Source organism: Amblyraja radiata, chromosome 19 (assembly GCF_010909765.2).
Source record: "Amblyraja radiata isolate CabotCenter1 chromosome 19, sAmbRad1.1.pri, whole genome shotgun sequence".
Lineage (NCBI taxonomy): Eukaryota > Metazoa > Chordata > Chondrichthyes > Rajiformes > Rajidae > Amblyraja > Amblyraja radiata.
This window is the reverse complement of record NC_045974.1, coordinates 30322870-30342530: the sequence shown is the minus strand read 5'-3', so window position 1 is coordinate 30342530 and position 19661 is coordinate 30322870. Positions and strand designations below refer to the sequence as shown.

At 39.9% G+C, this 19661-nt stretch overlaps 1 protein-coding gene across 3 annotated transcripts in view; it reads right to left on the bottom strand.

The window, feature by feature from the left end:
• The window catches only part of cnot2 (CCR4-NOT transcription complex subunit 2), a 132485-nt gene that overhangs the window by 30613 nt on the left and 82211 nt on the right, over window positions 1-19661 (bottom strand). The gene's annotated exons all lie outside the window — the stretch shown is intronic.

The window sequence follows — 19661 nt, the reverse complement described above, 5'->3', positions numbered from 1 at the left end:
GTCACTTATGAAGTTTGTTTAAAATCTAATAGCTTTTAAAAAAACTTACTGAGGTGATAAGTCCTAAACGTATGCACGCAAGCTCTTCAGTACATTTGTTTTCAAAAAGAATCGAGGGCCAGATAAAATAAAGTTCCATTTTCTAAGCTGAATGAAAATGTAACAGTTTATTGAGGTGGTAAAATTAATGTTTAGCATTTATACAGTTGGTGTATTATGACGATGGTTTCCAACAGACTCACTGTCCAATAAGGTGTGTTAATTTGAGGTGATTCAAGTGTTTAGATTCAAAGGGCATTTATAATGATTTCTGGCTAACACATATTCAAGATTTTTGAAAGCACAAATTGGAGGAATTTTCTAAGTGAAAAGCTTGTGCTTAAATAAATTGACAAACTGAAGTGCAACAAATGACAAGGTGCAGAAACATTTTGAGCAATTGTATACGAGTAATTTACATGAAATGCTGAGTACAACAGATATTCAAAGGCAAATCAATTACAAATGGTAAAATGTACATAAGATTTAAAGGATTAATTAATGATGTGCAATACACTGATATCTAAACACATTAACTTGGCATGTTAATTCTCCACAGATGTTGCCTGACCTGATGAATCTTTTGAGAATTTTCAATTTTTTAATTTCAAATTCCCACACTTGCAATTTTCTTGTTAATGTATTCAGGTATACAAAAACATTTTCAAACATAGTGAATTTTGAGATTAAATTTGAATAAGTGTGGGGCTCACACAAAAAAACAGTTCTAACACAATTGATGCATTTCTTTACTGCACTCCAGACATTAATACAAGTTCATCTTCAAATGTTAATATTAAAATTGGTTAGCCTCTAAACTCATTCTGGTGAGAATTGTTAGGATATTTCAGTTACATTTTCAATATTCCATTACTATAATTTCTCAATTTCCCATTATGACTATTCTCCCACCGTTTTACAGATTTTGAGAAATTTAGGAAATTCTAATTTTAATGGTAAGAATAGTTTTAAAATAAAAACTCATATTCTTTAACTCAATTGAAAACACTTTAGTAACAAAGTGTTTTTGTCAAGTAAGAGGATTAAAAGCAATTGGAATCAGCACATTTCTTTCAAGAGGTTACTGCTATTAAGTTCACTAATCAAAATGAATGTTGTATGTGATATTGTTGGTGCTGTACATTCATTTTAACATATTCTACATTTATTTGCCCACTGTTTTTGGAGCTTAAGTATAATCCTTGCATTCCATTTACAAAACATTTCAAGTGAGCACAGTATTGAGCTGCTCTACCTGAAACCTTAATTCTGTTTTTCTCCCCATAGATGCTACTGGCCCTGCTGAGTATTTTCACCTGTTTGTGATTTTATATTGGGAAGGAGTGTTAACTCAGAGAACAAATGCCAGATATGCTAATGCATAAAAAAGTTAATCATATCTTTAATGTACTAGGCCTCAATTGCCAGAAATCCTAGCCTTTTTGCACAATTGGATCAATCAATATCGAGGTGGGAGGGCACAGGAGTATCGTAAGGAAGAAAATTACACAAATTTGGGGTGGAAAACTAAAAATAAAATCAGAATGGCCAAAAACTGGGAAGAATAATAGATAACATTGTGTTAAAACATACTAAAATGTCAGTATGCAATACAATAAAGTTGTGCCTCAATCCGGGTATTCTGATAAAAGATAATTGACATATGTGATCCCGTTAAAAGACTTCATCCACGTTTCTCATATTTTTTCTATCTACACTTGTACAGTTAACACTTGGTAAGATCACATTATGACCACAGAGACCATATCTTCAAATACATTTTCATAAAAGTATGTGAAAATGAAACTTATCACCCGATTTGGGATTTCATCTCTTGAAACTTTATGTTCTGCTTGTGTGTGTAATTACATAAATATTCAATTATGGCAGCATATGAGAAAGGAAGTCATCTTATACAAAATGAAAAAGTAAAACAACAAAACATTTTCACTGCAAAACTATACATTGTCTGGTGTTAATTTTAAAAGATAAAATAGTTTTCATTAAAATTGGGAGACTTTCTCACATGTACAGACACCCTTTGTTAATATTTTGCAAAAGGACAACTAGGATTATGCTTGTCACATTGAACATCACATATCTGGAGTACATTCTGATCAAACATCTTACTTTCAAAGCAAGTAGCGCAGAAATAGAATTGCTTGGAAAATTGGTAGAAATATCTCAGCAAGTTGAAACTGGTGGAGAGGGGCAAAAGGGGGTGGAAAATACAACATTGTTATCAATTGGGTGCACAGAGGCAACTAGTTGTGACTGCTAATGCTTGAAGATCCTCAAGTGATGTTCAAAATATATATCCTCTCCATTGTGGTGCTGTTGCACTCACTGTTTTTTACAATGACAGGAATTCACTCACACAAAAGGGTAGCATAAACCGTCAGCTCTCTCTGCAGATAGGCTTAAATAGTTGAAAGTTTTAAGACTGAGATTGATTGATGTTTGTTAGATTAGTATAGGTACAGATTATTTAAGGTACAAATTGAATGCCTTAATTATTCTGCACAATTTATCTAATAGCAAAAGATAGGTGCAACTTATTGTTTTTAATGAAGAGAAATTCAAACATAAATTTCAAAGTTGGAATCATAAAAGGCCAGTCTACAGCTTCAAATGCTTTAATGAACATAGGCACAATGGGCATTATTACAATAAACTTGGAAAAATGCAAATAAGAAAAATAAAAAAATGTTTTTGCAAGAAATCTGACAAAACGTTTTGATGTACATAAACATGAAGGTATGGAGTACACTTGTTCAAATAAAGTGGAAGAAAATAGACAACATATTTAACCATTATAAAAGTTTATAAAGTTTAGGATTCCATTTACCATATAAACAAGCAAATATGAAAGGAAAAAAGTCTACAGCATTATATAATTGGAACATTATAATTTTGATTTGTGTCCCAAGATCCAATGTCTTGAAAGTATTATTTCCACAGGAAGACAGTCAGCAACTCAAATAAATGAAAAGTAATTTTCAAGTTACATCAGCCAGTCATACATCGCCTTTGAATGCGATGTAGCAACAGGCACCTCGTTGCTGGATCACATTATAAGTTGATATACAACCGGCTGTTGTCGTACATTGATCAACACACCTAAATTAAATTAAATTCTAGAAAATAAAATATCAATATTTTAACTATGTAGAGAACACAAATGAATTGAAAAAACAACAAAGGAAAGGAAAACACATTAATATAGGGTAACATCAAAGAATGAACTAGAATTGGTTAGAAGGGCTCAAATCCTTTGGACCTATTTCATTGATTATTGCCCCAGTAATTGCCCCACGTTCATAAGAGCCTTGCACACATTAATACTAACATACATTATTTAAATACTATTCCACACTTCTTAAAGCTACTGTAAGTTCGAATGGGTCTCCTACAGGTGCTGACAGACATTCTGTGATTTTAACCTGTGAGGACATTGAAAATTAGCAAATGGAGATGGTGATCTCCACTCTTCCAATAATATAATGGCATTCAAGCAGAGAAGGTATGTGGGAGAAGTCTCCTCTATTCAGGAGTGGCTAAGAGGCCTTCATATCTCATACTCAGAGGCACTGGAACAAGAGCTATGGTGGTTAAAGCCATAAAGCAAGTCCTGAGGATATAATTGCCGTGTTGCTAGGAATTAAATTCAGTATGCTCATGGCCAACGATGCATTTTTGAACATTAAATTCTACAGCAGCTGAACTAACTTCAGACTGCTTAATATATCACATCACCATCAATTACTTGCCATCAATCTCCAATGACAGAATTCATACCTTAGTTATGTGGCCCACTGCACCATCATGTTTACATTACTGCAGACCTCTCACCCATGTGAACGTTGCTGGCAGTTCGATCATTGCAGGTACATAGCACAAATTCGACATCTCTACCTGATAAACCTCCCTCTAACAAGATGGTGCAAAACCAGATCTCAATGATGACTGGTGTGGCTGCACCATCTTACTCCACTGAAGAGATGGCAATGGACATCTTTAGAATGGCCATAGCCAGCAGTGGGGTGGAATGCTCTTACCTAATCATTTTCCTCAAGCATGCTTTAGCCTGGAATCATTTTGATTTACAAATGCAGCTGTTGCAAGCAGGCACTTTTTATAGTCCTCACAAGGCCACTTCCTTGCTTCTTTCCATTCAGATAACTAAAAACTAGATTATACAGATCTTGATAGTAGTACATGAAAAGAAGGTGGTATGATCATAAAATAACTTATTAGCTCAGATATGGACACAATCATAATTTCTGTTTGCCACAAATTACAGGCATAAGTTAGATGAGAGCAAGGAAAAGGATAGCATAGTTGCCAGTGCAAAGACAGCCAAGATCATACATGAGTACCACATCAAAAGACCATGATTATTCTGAAGTGTGAGGGCATAAAATATCTAATGGAAGTGCACAACAAAATGAGTTGAGAAATGATAGATCTGCTAGAAAGCATGCATGCAATGTCAAGGCCAGCACCAACCATGTACAAAACATGTACAACTTCAATGTTGTACCTGTTCTAAAACTCAAATTTGATATGCATCCAACAACAGGAAGGTTTCTGCACAACCTAGCTTTTCTCAGATATGGTGCATTAGACGCCAATTGCTTTGGTCTGCAGATGGAATACAGAAATAAGTTAAGGGAGCACCTCAATAGGTGGAATGTTTCAGTAAAACTGTTCTTATTGAAGTGCAAATTATCTTGCATATATAAGGCTCTATATTGCAATTTCATCGTGCAACTCGGGCATATATGGTCCCTTACCAAACGTCCTTTCCCCCCTTCTTGAAGCGTGACCAACTGTTTCCATCAACTTATTTCTCTTGTTCATCTGCGGAACAGTAATTGTCTACTAATTTGGCATATCTGAGAAAAGCTCGGGTGTAGAGGTTGAATAATGGTATAGTGTGGATGCATAACAAAGTGTCAGGTCAAGAAATGTTAGCTTGAGTCTGGAGCTCAAATGTATGTTGGCAGCACCAAAACATTGAGCACAACATTGGCTATGCACTTCCAGTGACTGCATTGCATACTCAGGCTGCATCTTGCCACAAATGTGCGTTCGTGTTTTGGTTGTTTACTGTTCATTTAGGGAAAAATAATCAGTACTCATACTGCCCAACAATGGGCTGAATATATACACAATCCGACTAACCTGGCAACACTAATGCAGGGCAGCACTTGCCGACTATGACACACATGGAATGGGCTATGCTGGAGGCCATTCCTGTTGCAAAGCAGGCTGCAAGTAGTATCTAACTCTCAGCCAGCAGATCTAGAGGGCCTGAAGCCAGCATTAGTTTGGCAGCCATTTGAGAACCTACTGCTAGTAGAGGTATCCATCTCTTTCAAATGACTGATATTTACAGATGCTCAAAAAACAATGTTAAAACAATTAATTCAATGAATTAAAACACATATATGAAACAGAATGGGCACTAATTGCCTTTTTTAATTAAAGTCAGCAATCCATTCAAACGAATGAATGACATAAAGCTGACGGACCAGATGTTTGATATGCTGGACACTAGTCTTCAGTGTGTTGTGCGAATATGGCAGTGGTGATGTGCTGAATAGAGGAGGACAGATAGGCAGTAGTTCCCTATTGAATGGCTATTTACGTACGATCAGCCCAGTCAGGGCCATGAAGCTGAACAGCACAGATGCAAGATTGATTCAATTAGTTCCATCACTCACCTTCATTAAAGTGCAATTTTCCTAATTTCAAGCACACTCAATTTCCTTTGCATCGCTACTTTTGAATCTGTTGCCACTATTTTTTTAGACAGTATATTCTACATCATTGTTAACCCCTCTTGAATTTTCTTAAATATTATCTAACATTTTTGTCTCGCTGTGATGTTTTTTTCACCATCTACTTTTTCAAAATAATATTTAACATCTTTATTAGATATTAATTTAAACCTCAAAGTTCAATAATTGTTGCAGAATAGTGTGCAGAACTTCAGTAATTCATTTATATTGCCTATCTTAACTAATAAAATGGCTCCACAATGTTGGGAAGAATGTCTGTCATACAGAAACGGTACTCTTAAGTAAATGTATGACATTCATACAAGAACTCTTGAGAAGCATTCAGGCTAAATTGCAGAAGAAACTGGAAATGTGCATCTAAAAACTCTGATGTATTAGTGCGCCATAAAATAACTTTCATATCTAAATTGACTTTAGCAAAATATTACTATTTGGTACAGTTTCCGCTTTTAAAATGAGCTAAAGTGAGCAATATTCACTCAGGACGGAGCAAGGATAAGTCATACACCTGAAAACAACCAATAGCTGCAGATCTTTTACCACCATTATATGTTACACAGCTAATTCTAAAATATACACTGACCAAGTATATGGATTATGTACTAACTGATTTCAACTGGTTGACAAATTTTAGAAATGTACAGACTCAATTAATTACATACTGTCTAACTTATTTTTGGACTATTACTCCATTAACCCAGATTGAGCACAAAATGCTTGAGGAACTCTGCAGGTCAGGCAGAATCTTTGGAAGGAATGGACAGGTGACGACTAGGGCCGAGACCCTCCTCAGTGTGTAGAAGGGTGCTGACACAAAAACTCATCTGTCCATTCCCTCCACCGATGTTGCGTAACCCATTGAATTCCTCCAGCACTTTCATGTTAGCTCAAAATATCAGCATCTGCAGTTTTTTAATGTCTCCATTGATATGGCGTGATAAGAGTGTAACGTCAATGGCAAAAACAAAGATAAATGAAACACGGCTTACATAATTGTAGTGATTCACACAGCATGTGAAAATATCAGATCATTTAAGAAAAGGATCAAATCAGCAAATGTGCAATTAATATTTAATAGAGAATTTCTTAATACTAGATAGAAGGCATTTATGTAGAGGTTATTTTATAAAGAAACAATGAAACATCAGGCATGTGTATATATCTATTGCTAAGATGCAGACTCAATTAACTTTCAATATATTATGAGTTGTGTTGTAAATTCAGTACTTTTGCAATAAATTATATTGTAAATACTAGTTATATTTTAACATCTTATGAATGTACCCTTTTAAGGTACTGTGAAAATAAAGCTTGATTTCAGAACTAGAAAAATAGTTATGTTGTACAACTTGCAAGAATTAAAACAGGTTCATCATACAGGACGTGTCAAATTTGGACAGATTATAATTGAATACTTTTGACTACAACACGGGATCTCAAGAAGAAAATCACAAGGGGCAAAATTGAATTGAACAAGTAGAAAGCTGCACAAACATTGGATTACATTTTTAAGTTTTTGTTTTTTCCACAATATTTTGTTGACATGGTACTTAATTTGTTGCTAGGAATAAATGCACCATGTTACTTGATAAAGAACTGCATAATCAGAAGTACTTCAGGCTTACCTCCTTGCCTATACTGACATAGCTGAACTCACTATGCATTATAACTAGTTAATATTGCAGGCCCAGACGAAAGTGTGGATAAAATCTTTCATCCAATGTTTTGTTCCCAATCAACACAAAGAAACTTAAGTAAGCATGTAAAGGGATCTGATAGGAATCTTTCATCTTCAATATCAATATTAATCATGGAGTACTTTTTTGCAGTATATTTACTACAATGTTTGCGATATTGTTCTCTTTAGACATCTTTGACAATAAACTGCTAAGTACATTTACTTTGCTGCTGGCCTGAAATTTGCAGTCAGCAACAAAGTTAAAGTGTTTGCAAGCACTCTCAAAAATAGCTACTCCACAGAAATCTGGCAACTGCAGTGGTAGGGAATCCCCTTGCCGTCAGCTATCAATTCCACGACATCTACCCACAATGATATCAAGCCGGCAAAATAGTACTGAAGAATTCTCAGACAGCAAACAAGAAAGGAAATAGCAATATTGCCAATGTCTCAAGCATTTTACAGAGTGCAGAAATAAATATTGAAGCATGCAAAAAAGTTTAGATTGAATGTGAAATACCATAAACGACCATTAACAATATTACCTTAATACCTATAATATTTGAAGTATTATCTGAATCAAATATAATCCATATCCTTTTTTATTGAATGGGCCAGAAAGGTTTTCTTTCAGCAGTAACTATGGGTGACCATCCTGGTTAAATCACACCTCATGCATGAATCCTTAGGGTAGAATATTTACTAATTTGTAAGTACCCGTAATTCTCATAGAATCACTAATTTCCAGAGATAATGATGGATATGTCTCCAAATATCCAAAACACCAATACTAACTTCAGAATTTCTATGCTAAATTGCACTCATGTGGAAACTCCAAATACAATACCAATCCCATTGGATAATGATGGCAATGGAGTTTCTATACTATTGCAACCATAAAAATCTATACTGTTTAACATATTTAAAAGTGTCAAAATTATGTGTTTTGGATATTAAAGGGCAGAGAATCCTGATATATTAATCATAGTTACCTTAATCTTAAATACACATGCTCACTATTGACATGGACATCATGGTAATCATGCAAGTTGCACTTGCAATTTACTATATTTAAATTCATGAACTAAACTACTGGATAACATTTCATAAAACTAAAGAAAGTTCTGTGGCTCTAGCCACATTTTTCAAATGAAGTTTCACTCAACACAGAACGGGCATTGAACTATAAAAAGCACAGAGGAAATCGGCCTTTGAAGAGACTTTTGAGGGTGCACAATGTGACTTTCCCTTTTGACGTTAACACTGAGGTCTAACTAAAATATGCAAATCTTGAAAATGTTGCCAAGAGATCAGAAAATAAATATTGAGAGATTGTATATCTTATCTGAGCGATAACGCTCAATGTTAATAATCATTGTTTTACTCTAGGATAACAAGCTCTGGAGCAACTTGCTTGCTAACAACTACTATCATTTCAGTACAATACTGAAACAGAAATATAAGAAATCTTAATGTAACCTTATCGCAGACAGTGAATGTACCAGAAACTTACAGGGGCAGCAGATGTTAGGCTGAGTTGAAATGAAGAAATGCATGTGTATTTAATGCTGATAGTTAGTGGGGGCACTGAAGTAAAAACAAAGGCAGAGCAATTTTCTTGCTGTCGGGAAAAAACATACTTATCCCTCAAGTCCTTTCATTCTACCTATCTATCTATCCATCTAACTATCTATCTATCTGTATACTATTAAAAGCCTTGACTTGTTTGTCTGTCTGTGATCTCAGGAGCTACACCAAAACGGTACACAACAGCACAGGGGGGTAGCGAGGGAGAAGGAGGGGAAAGTGGGGGAGGTGAGGAGGGAGAGTGGGGGAGGAGGGATGGAGGGAGAGTAGGGGAGAGTGGGGGTTAGAGGGAGAGGAGGGCAGTGGGGAGGTGAGGAGGGAGAGTGGGGGGAGGTGAGGAGTGGGGGAGCAGGGGGATAGAGGGAGAGGAGGGGAGAGGGGTTATGGAGGGAGGGCGGGAGTGACTGAGGGTAGGGGAATGTAGAGGGAGGGAGAGGTGAGGGAGGGAGTGGGGGGGAGAGGGGAAAGAAGAGGGAGGGTGAAGAGGAGGGGGAGGGAGTGCTGGGGCTTGAGGGGGAATGGAGGAGGATAGAGGTAGGAAGAGGGATGGCGAGGTAATAGAGATGGGGAGGTGGAAGAAGGAAGATGGGAAGGTGGGGATGAGGGGAGGAAGCAGAGGGTTGGTGGAGGGTGGAAAGAGGGAAGATAATGGAGGAGGGGAATAGAGGACTGAAGCGGGAGAGTGAGGTGTTCACATTGATCTTAGATTTTACAGGTTATTGCCATTTTGAACTTTAAAAACGTCGCAGTCGCGCTCCCACTTTCCGACCGCGCATGCGCAGTTGAGGGAGGGTTGCCGTGACTCGCATCACAACGGGGATCTCTTGCGTCACAACGGGAACCTGTCAGCCGCGCCTGCGTAGTTGGGGGCTATGGGTCAGTGGTGGAATATTGCCTTGGGGGAACAGGTCTTGAAGTGAGAGAAATCAATATTCATACCACTGGGCTGTCAGCTCCTCAAGCAAAATATGATATGCTGTTCCTCCAATTTGCGTTTAGCCTCACTCTGACAATGGAGGAGACCGAGGACAGAAAGGTTTGTGTAGGAATGGGAAGGAGAATTAAAGTCCAGCAACCGGGAGATCAGTTTGGTTCATGCGAGCCGAGCGAAGGTGTTCCATGAAACGATCGCCCAGTCTGCGTTTGGTCTCACTGATATATAAAAGTCCACATCTTGAAAAACGGACACAGTAGATGAGGTTGGAGGAGGTATAAGTGAACCTCTGCCTAACCTGCTTATACCTGCCTCTTTGTACGGTACGTTGATCAACCCGTTCCAGGCGTACACTGGCCCTATCCCCAAACTCTATCTCCGTTACATTGATGACTGCATCGGTGCTACCTCCTGCACCCATGCCAGAGTGAGGCTATACGCAAATTGGAGGAACAGCATCTCATATTTCGCTTGGGCAGCTTACAGCCCAGTGGTATGAATATTGATTTCTCTCACTTCAAGTAGCCCTGGCATTCCCTCTCTCTCTATCCCTCCCCCACCCAAGTTGCACAAGGTTCTAATTTTCACCCTACAAACAGCTTACAATGGCCTGTTTCCTTTATCACTGTTACTTTTTTGCATCTTTCATTCATTGTTCTTTTATCTCTCCACATCACAGTCTATATCTCTCGTTTCCCTTATCCCTAACCAGTCTGAAGAAGGGTCTTGACCCGAAACGTCACCCATTCCTTCGCTCCAGAGATGCTGCCTGTCCCGCTGAGTTACTTCAGTTTTTTGTGTCTATCTTCGGTTTAAACCAGCATCTGCAGTTCCTTCTTACACAAATTAAACACAAGGTCCCATGAACAGCAATACGACAGTGACCAATTGATTGAAAATTACTACCCAATTTGCAAAAGCAATGTGCCCCTAGAAAACATTTTGTTACACGAAAAAGTATTATGGGAATTTTGTTGCTGTGTATTCCTAATGATATGAATGGTGCACTTTTTGTTGGAGAAAAATTGGATTGGAAATCAAAGTGACATACCCCAGAGAGTCAATGGCATCATAGTAAAAAATCATAAATCGAATACATAAATCAAAGATTTGCTGCATTTTGAGATTAATTGGTTGCAGCATAAGGCTGGGGAACAACAGGAAGTTCCCTACTCTTCTCAGAATTGTGCATTGCATTTTTCCATAACGTTGTACAGCAGAGAAAATGCCCACTGCATCTATGCCGACCCTCATGCCTATTTGTACTAATCCCACGACTGTATTCATCCCATATCCCTCCATGCCCTGCTCATTCAAGTACCTGTCTCTTAAATATTTTTGGTGTTCCAGCCTCTATTACATCATTGCAGATGCCAACCACTCCATGCGAAAACATTACCGCTCAAATCCTCTTTAAACTTCCTTCCTCTGATCTTAAAACTATGCCCTTAGACCTAGTGAAAAAGTTACCGCTCAGATTATCTTTAAACCTTCTTCCTCTTATCTTAAAATTATGCCCTTAGATCTAGATACTTATATGAGATCCATCAAGATAGCAGAGTGCCTTCAGTTTGCTACAATGGTTGAAAGGCAGTTACTTTAAAAATGCTGTACTTCCTCAAAAATACCACCACTGAGCTGAGAATGAAACTTCATCAAGGGGGAGGGAGAGAAAAGCACAGCTAATGGAATAGGCAGTTCTCGACAACAAGGACCGAATTCCTGAGTCTGAAGAAGGGTCTTGACTCGAAACTTTTCTTTTCTCCAGAGATGCTGCCTGACTCATTGAGTTGTTCCAGCATTTTGTGTCTATCTACCGAGTTCCAAAGGTTGTGCTGCCTATTCCATACCAGGATTTAGGACATCTCCTTTGGGCTGAGGAAGTACTGGGAATGGAAGGGAGAGGATCTAGTTGCGGCTGATGCAGGCATAAATAGCATAGATGGGACTAGGAAGGTTTGAGCTGAAGGATTATGAGATTATTGGAGCAAAATTGTAAAGTAAAGATGATAATTGCTAAAATATTATCTTAGTCCCACGTAAATGTCAGCAGATAAATAAGATTAGGGAAGTAAACAGGTCACAAAGAATGGTGTAGGAGAAATGGATTCTGTAATTCATGAGGCCATGGTATCACGACCTGGGGGAAAGTGAGCTCTTCCATTAGCACAGGCTTAATTTAATTTTCCCTGAGACCAGTGTCCAGACAAAGTACATAAGAAAGATTATAAACTAATTATGAGGGATGGGAGGGGCAGTGGTGGGAAGAGGGTGGGGGGTTCCAAGTAAAGGGAAGGTAAATAAATTAAAGAGAATTGTAAAGGACAGAAAATAAATAAAAGTGTAAGGCATAAATTAATTCTGACAGGAAAATTGTAGAATTTGTAAAAGCTTAAGGCTTTATCTGAAAACAAGCAGCATGCTTAACACAATGGATGAATTGGCACAAATAGTAAAAAAATAAGTTTGATTTAATACCTATTGCATAGACTAGGAACAATATTCCAAGATATTTGATGCTTTAAAAGAATAATCGAAAATGGAAAGGAGAGAGAATGACATCAAGAAGATACTAGCTATTGGTTTAGTTAGAGATACAGCATGGAAACATGCATGTCAGCCCACTGTGTCCACGCCAACCATCGATGATCCATATGTTATCCCATTTTCTCATCCACTCCCTACACACAAGGAGCAATTTACCGAGGCCAAGTAATCTACAAACCCGCATGTCTTTGGTATGCAGAGGAAACCAGTGGACCCGGAGAAAATCCATGCAGTTATGGGGAGAACGTGCAAACATTACACAGACAGCACGCGAGATCAGGATCAAACCTTGGTCTCCGGTGCTGTGAAGCAGCAGCTCAACCAGCTGCACCACTGTGCCGTAATGGTTAGTTATCAGTTAGGTGGTGAGCAGTGATAGCAATGCAGTTGCTCATGTGAGATTGTTTTCGATAGAAATAAGGAATAGCAGAGGAAATAATTGGAGAAATGTGCAGGAACAAAAATAAGAGGGTTGTCCTGTCAAGAATGGCAAAACAAAAAGTTAGATCTTAAAAGATTTTATCAGAAAAGGGTGATTTTATTGAAACATACAATATCTTAAGGGTGTATGGTAAATGTTGAAAGGTTTCCTTTAAGAAGAATTTTGAATGAGAGGACATAGTTGCAAGGGAATGGTCATAAAAACTGAGTGCTTAGGAACGTTGTCCTGCAGAGGGTAGTGAATCTCTTCAATTCTTTACCCCAGAGAGTCGCGAAGGTCAGTTCTCTGGAGATATCTGAAGAGGAGGGTTTACATTTTCGAAAGAAAATTTGTTTTCTTTACGATACTGAAGAGGAGTTAAAGCAGATAAACCACGATCTTATTGAATGGTGAGATTTGCTTGAGAGGCCAGATGGCCAATTTGTGCTCCTATATTCTTACGTTCTTGTGCTCTATGCTATCCTCTAGTAACTATGAGGTTAAAATATGCAAGATACCGTTATGGGTTAGTGACAATTTAAAAGAAAAGAAACTTAACATGCTGGAAATCAGAAACAAATATAGAAAATGATAGAAATATTCCAGCAGATCAGACTGTATCTGTGGAAACCAAAACAGAGCTCTAGCAAAGTGTCTTTGGCCTGAAATAATAACTGTTTTTTCATCCACAGATCCTGCCTGACATGCTGAGTGTTTCCACCATTATGGATTAAGTTTGAACCACCACAAGTGAGCCAACTCATTGGAAAAAATCCTCATGTAAGTCCCATAACAATACTTGCAATGGTACTCATGTTTATTTTGGGAAAGCAAATTGCAATACTGTAATTATACCATTTACCTCAAATATAATAACAGTTATTTCCCGCTGGTACACCCCAAATAGCAACATGGCAACACATATATAGTAAATGATAAATGTTTATCAAAGAAAGCATATGATGCTGCAATATAACTAATCAAAAGGCCATTTTACATTTATTGTAATTTTAAATGTACGGATTTTAGTTTTTGTTTTCTCAACTAGGCAATAAAAGTAAAATTCACACTCTGACTGGACTTGAAGCACCTCTTCTGTTAATTTGAAGAACGTCATGGAAAGAACGTGGTCAGGAATATAATCTACACACCATTTAAAGGGGAAGTCATTTGTAAGAAGGCTGCCTTGATTAAAGAATCACTTTTTTGCAATCTGCAGGATTATGTTACAAACATGGTCTTTTATGGATTACTGTTTGTCCAAGCATGGATCAGAAACAGTTTATCAGGGAATTTTGATATCAATAAAGTTAAAAAAAAATAATTAGAGTATTGATTGAGGGAAGATCACATATTACACATCTCAAAAGTCTCCTCAAATAACTTTTTCCCCCTCTTTACAAAAGCAATTTGCAAATGTGGTTAAAGAACATTTTCAATGTGGCAAATTTACTCTTAAAATCCCAAATAGTAAAAAAAAATGTTATTTAAAAATCAACCTTGTCACATTTTTAATAGCACTCTAAACAGGGAGTCTTGTTATCAGCACCTCTGCTAGAAAAGTTGCAAAGTATCAGCATTTTAACCTGTTTCAATTATTTGAATAACTTGAAAAGAATTATTTGATTGATAAAAAGAAAATGATTGGAACATTATTGAACCTAACAAAATTATCTGTAAGGAAAATTACCATTGCCATTTCATTATTCTGTGTAAGTGCCCCCGGAATTCACTTGCAAATACCACAAATGTCATTACTTATTATTAATTCGCAGAAAGTGGGTCTCACTAACAAGACAGGGGTTAATTCCAAATTGCTCAGATAATGAGTCACCTTGAACATTTTGCACTCCATGTTGCTGAAGGTGCTCTCCCGATTTTATAAGGAGGGTTCCGGGATTTTATACTGAGTAGTGGTGTACATCTAAGTCATGATGGATTGTGACTGAGAGGTGATTTGAGAGAGAGAGGTGATCCTACACACCTGGTGCACTTAATCTTCAGAATGGCAGAGGTAAATAATTTGAGAGGATCTATTGAAGAAACTTTGCAAGCTATTTTAATCTTGACCAGCAGAGACTGCACACTGTACCAACAGTAGATTGGTGGTGATGCAATTGGATGTTTAGGGTTTTGGGTGCAATATCAATCCAGTGAACAGCATCGAGTTTAAACATTGAGGCAGTGACACCAATACAAACTAACATGGGACGTCTCATCATTATCCTTCCTTGCGTTTTCCAAGTACTAGAGACTTCTGATGGACAAAAGATGCACATTGCAGAAAATCTTGACATTAATTAAATTAATTTTGTCGTCTAGCTGATTTGTAGTCAATAGTGACCCACAGGATGTTGGAGGGGAGTAGCAAGATCTCTATTTAGCACCATTATTTTGATTCCTTCCATAACTTTGCCAGTGATTGAGGTTAGGATAAGCGGGAAAAAAACCCAGGTTAATTGATTAATCCTGCTATCTGTAGACAGGATAAACTTTATCAATAATGCCGATATTGTAAAGCTGAACAAGCAGATACTCTTTGAATAAATTTGCTATGCTAACAGGCAGTCCTAAATCAAGGACCTCTTCCCTGATTGTTATCAGACTCTATTGCATGTGTTACGTCCTGTGCACGCTACCACTTTTTGATGTCATGTGGAATAATTCAGATTGTGCTTAAATTGACTCCTGACAAAATCTATCATCAGCTGAATTGTGCAAGCAGTCACACACCGCCCGAAGAAAAAAGTTTGGTCCTCAAACCCTGAGTCCTCAAAGGCTTTTGGTCCACTGAGCAGTGGTGATCCCAAACCTCTTGTATGCCTTCGTGACATGGGTAACGTACAATAGGCATCTAAAATACTGCATAAACAAAATCTACCAAATTCACAGAAAGGATAGGTGAACGAATGCCAACTCCTCTCCGAGACATCCCCATGACTGAGGTTCTGATCATGTTCAACCAGCTCCAATGAAACCTCCAAATCATCCACACACCTGACACCCAACCCCTAAAATGTACAAGACAAGCTCTGCCCCAGCACGAAATACCCACAGAAAATAGTTCATCTTCAACCCCTCCTTTAGTAGGTAATTGGAATGTTACATGGGAAAGTCAAGTCGTCAAGTTTATTCATCACATACACATACGAGATGTGCAGTGAAATGAAAAATGGCAATGCTCGCGAATTGTGCAAAAAACAAACAAACTACAAACAGAATGGAACAGAATTACATATTCACATAGTACATATTTGTGGGAGGGAGGGAAGAAAAAGGAAAAAAAATGCAATTTAAAAAAGACACCACACAACAGTAAAATGGTACAGTAAAGTTAGTCCCTGGAGAGATAGGAGTTTACAGTCCTAATGGCATCTGGGAAGAAACTCCTTCTCATCCTCTCCGTTCGCACAGCATGGTAACGGAGGGCGTTTGCCTGACCGTAGCAGCTGGAACAGTCCGTTGCTGGGGTGGAAGGGGTCTCCCATGATCTTGTTGGCTCTGGGGTTGCACCTTCTGATGTATAGTTCCTGCAGGGGGGGCGAGTGTAGTTCCCATAGTGCGTTCGGCCGAACGCACTACTCTCTGCAGAGCCTTCTTATCCTGGGCAGAGCAGTTCCCAATCCAAATCGTGATATTTCCGGACAAGATGCTTTCCACAGCCGCTGAGTAGAAGCACTGGAGAATCCTCGGAGACACTCTGAGTTTTCTCAATTGCTTGGGATGGTAAAGGCGCTGCCTTGCATTACTCACGAGTGCTGCAGCGTGTGATGTCCATGTCATATCCTCAGAGATGTGGACTCCAAGGTATTTAAAACAGCTCACCCTATCCACAGTATCCCCATTTATCTTCAATGGTGTGTACGTCCTCGGATGATGTGCCCTCCTAAAGTCCACGATCAGCTCCTTAGTTTTTTTGATATTCAAGAAGGAGGCTGTTGTCCTGACACATTCCTGTTGATTCGTAGCAATACCTCGGCCCAATGCCATTTAAATTGGCAAAGAAATGCAAAGGACATTTCTCCGACATGGGATTGTGCAAACCAAGTGCAAACAGTGAAAAGAGTCCACAATCCAAACAACCCTTTCATTCACTCTACTATGCTCCACCTCCTCCACGTTGATGGCTCTGATACAGTGCTCATTAGTCATAGAACAGTGGTCCAGGCATGCCAAGAAACAGATATCTAGATATGAAAACTAAGCAACTAAAGACAGCAATCTCCCCTCTACTCAATCAGTCTGAAGAGGGGGCGCTGTCCTGTGCACGGTTGCCCAGCCAGCAGCTGTCCTGTCCTTTCATCTTATTTTTTCTTATTTTTAGTTAGTTTAGTGTTTTGTTTTAGGAGTTCTAGCTTTTTTATGTGTGGGGGAGGGGGGAAACTAATTTTCAGGGTCCCTACCTGGTCGGAGATGCAGCTTTTCTCCGGGCTGCACTCTCGACCCGTCCTCGCGGCCTAACAGCGGGCCTGGAGCGGCGTTTCCTGAGGGGACCGCCCAGAACCTCGGCATCGGCATCGGCGGCGGCATCGGCATCGGCGGTACCGGTATCGGCATTGGCGGAGCTGCGGGTCTGAGGACGGCGGTGCAGCACTGGAGCGCCATTGCGGGGCGGGCGGTGCCTTGCCTGGGTCGCTGAGCTGGAACTCCGGTGAGCTGGGTCCGTTGCGGAGCTGCGGGTCTGTGGAGCGGGTGTGGGCGGCGGCGCTGAACTTTCCATCGGGAGCCTGGGATCTCTCGATGAGATTGCCAGATGAGCTCCATTCGGCGCGGCCTTGTCGGCTCCGGAAGCCACGGTCTCGAGTAAGGAGGCGGCCGTTTCCAGGGTTCCCATGCCGCTGAGAGGACTCTCCTGACGCCGGAACAACATCACCCGGCAAGAACGGCCTGGAACATCGGGCCTCCGTAGAGGCAACTGTGGAGGCCTCAAATAGGCCCATCTATGGGGGAACTGGGGTTGGGGACTGGACTTTGTGCCTTCCCCCATAATGGGAACCATTGTGGGGGGATGTTTTCATGTTAAAGTTCTTTAGTATTGTCATGTTTGTATTCTTTTTTTATGTGCTGCATTAGCATAACAAATTCCACCAGCCTGGCTGTGTGGTCATTAAAAGAATCAATCAATCAATCAAGAAGGATCCCAAAACTTCCCTCCAGAGATTGCCCGACCGGCTGAGTTCTTCCAGTGGTTTGTTTTCTTCGCAAGATTCCTGCATCTTCAGTCTCTTGTGTCTCAAACAAGATAATCTATTGCATTAACATAGTTTGAGATGCGGTGAGTTCTGACTCAATATTCTTCAGCGATACAAGAGATGGCTGTTAGGCCCTGTGGTTTTTCGTGTATCCATCGCACTCTGCTGTTTCTTGAGGGTGTAATGTTGTCATGAATGGCCTCTGTGATGCTGCTTAGAGGGAGGCCAAGAAGGATCATCCACTGAGTTTGTTGGCTGAAGATGGTTCCAAATGCTACAGGCCTGATTTTTAATCATTTGTGTGCTAGACTTCAGCATTGATAGAGAGCAGTTTCCTTCCATATACACAACTGCACCCAGGGTGAGGTGTTCCAAACCAGGGCATCGGAGATGTCTACATTCTTTAGGGAACGGGGGTTCCCCTCTTCGACTATAGATGAGGCTCTCACCAGGGTCTCCTCTGTATCCCGTAGCTCTGCTCTCACTCCCCATCCCCCCACTCGTAACAAGGACATAGTCCCCCTTGTCCTCACCCTCCACCCTACCAGCCGTCACATACAACAGATAATCCTCCGACATTTTCGCCTCTTCCAACGGGATCCCACCACTGGCCACATCTTCCCATCTTCTCCCCTTTCGGCTTTCCGCAGAGACCGCTCCCTCCATAACTCCTTGGTCAATTCGTCCCTTCCCACCCAAACCACCCCCTCCCCTGGTACTTTCCTTTGCAACCACAGGAAATGCTACACTTGTCACTTTACCTCCCCCCTCGACTCCATCCAAGGACTCAAGCAGTCTTTCCAAGTGAGGCAGAGGTTCACCTGCACCTCCTCCAACCTCATCTATTGCATCTGCTGCTCTAGGTGTCAACTGCTCTACATCGGTGAGACCAAGCGCAGGCTTGGCGATCGCTTCCCCCAACACCTCTGCACAGTTCGCATTAACCAAGCTGATCTCCCGGTGGCTCAGTACTTCAACTCCCCCTCCCATTCCAAATCCGACCTTTCTGTCCTGGTTCTCCTCCGTGGCCAGAGTGAGTCCCACCGCAAATTGGAGGAGCAGCACCTCATATTTTGCTTTTGTAGTTTACTCCCCAGCGGTATGAACATTGACTTCTCCAATTTCAGGTAGTCCTTGCTTTCTCCCGCCTTCCCCTCCCCTTCCCAGCTCTCCCACAGCCTATTGTCCCCGCCTCTTCCTTTCTTCTTCCCACCCCACCCCCACATCAGTCTGAAGAAGGATTTCGACCCGAAACGTCACCTATTCCTTCGCTCCACAGATGTTGCCTCACCCGCTGAGTTTCTCCGTCATTTTTGTCTACTTTTTACTTATTATTCCATCACTCTCGATGACTAAGTATGGTCAAACTTCAAATAGTAATCAAATCCATTGAATGTTGTTCATTGTCTGTAGAATACTATTGTGCAAAAGATCCAGTTTGCTACCTCCTTACAAA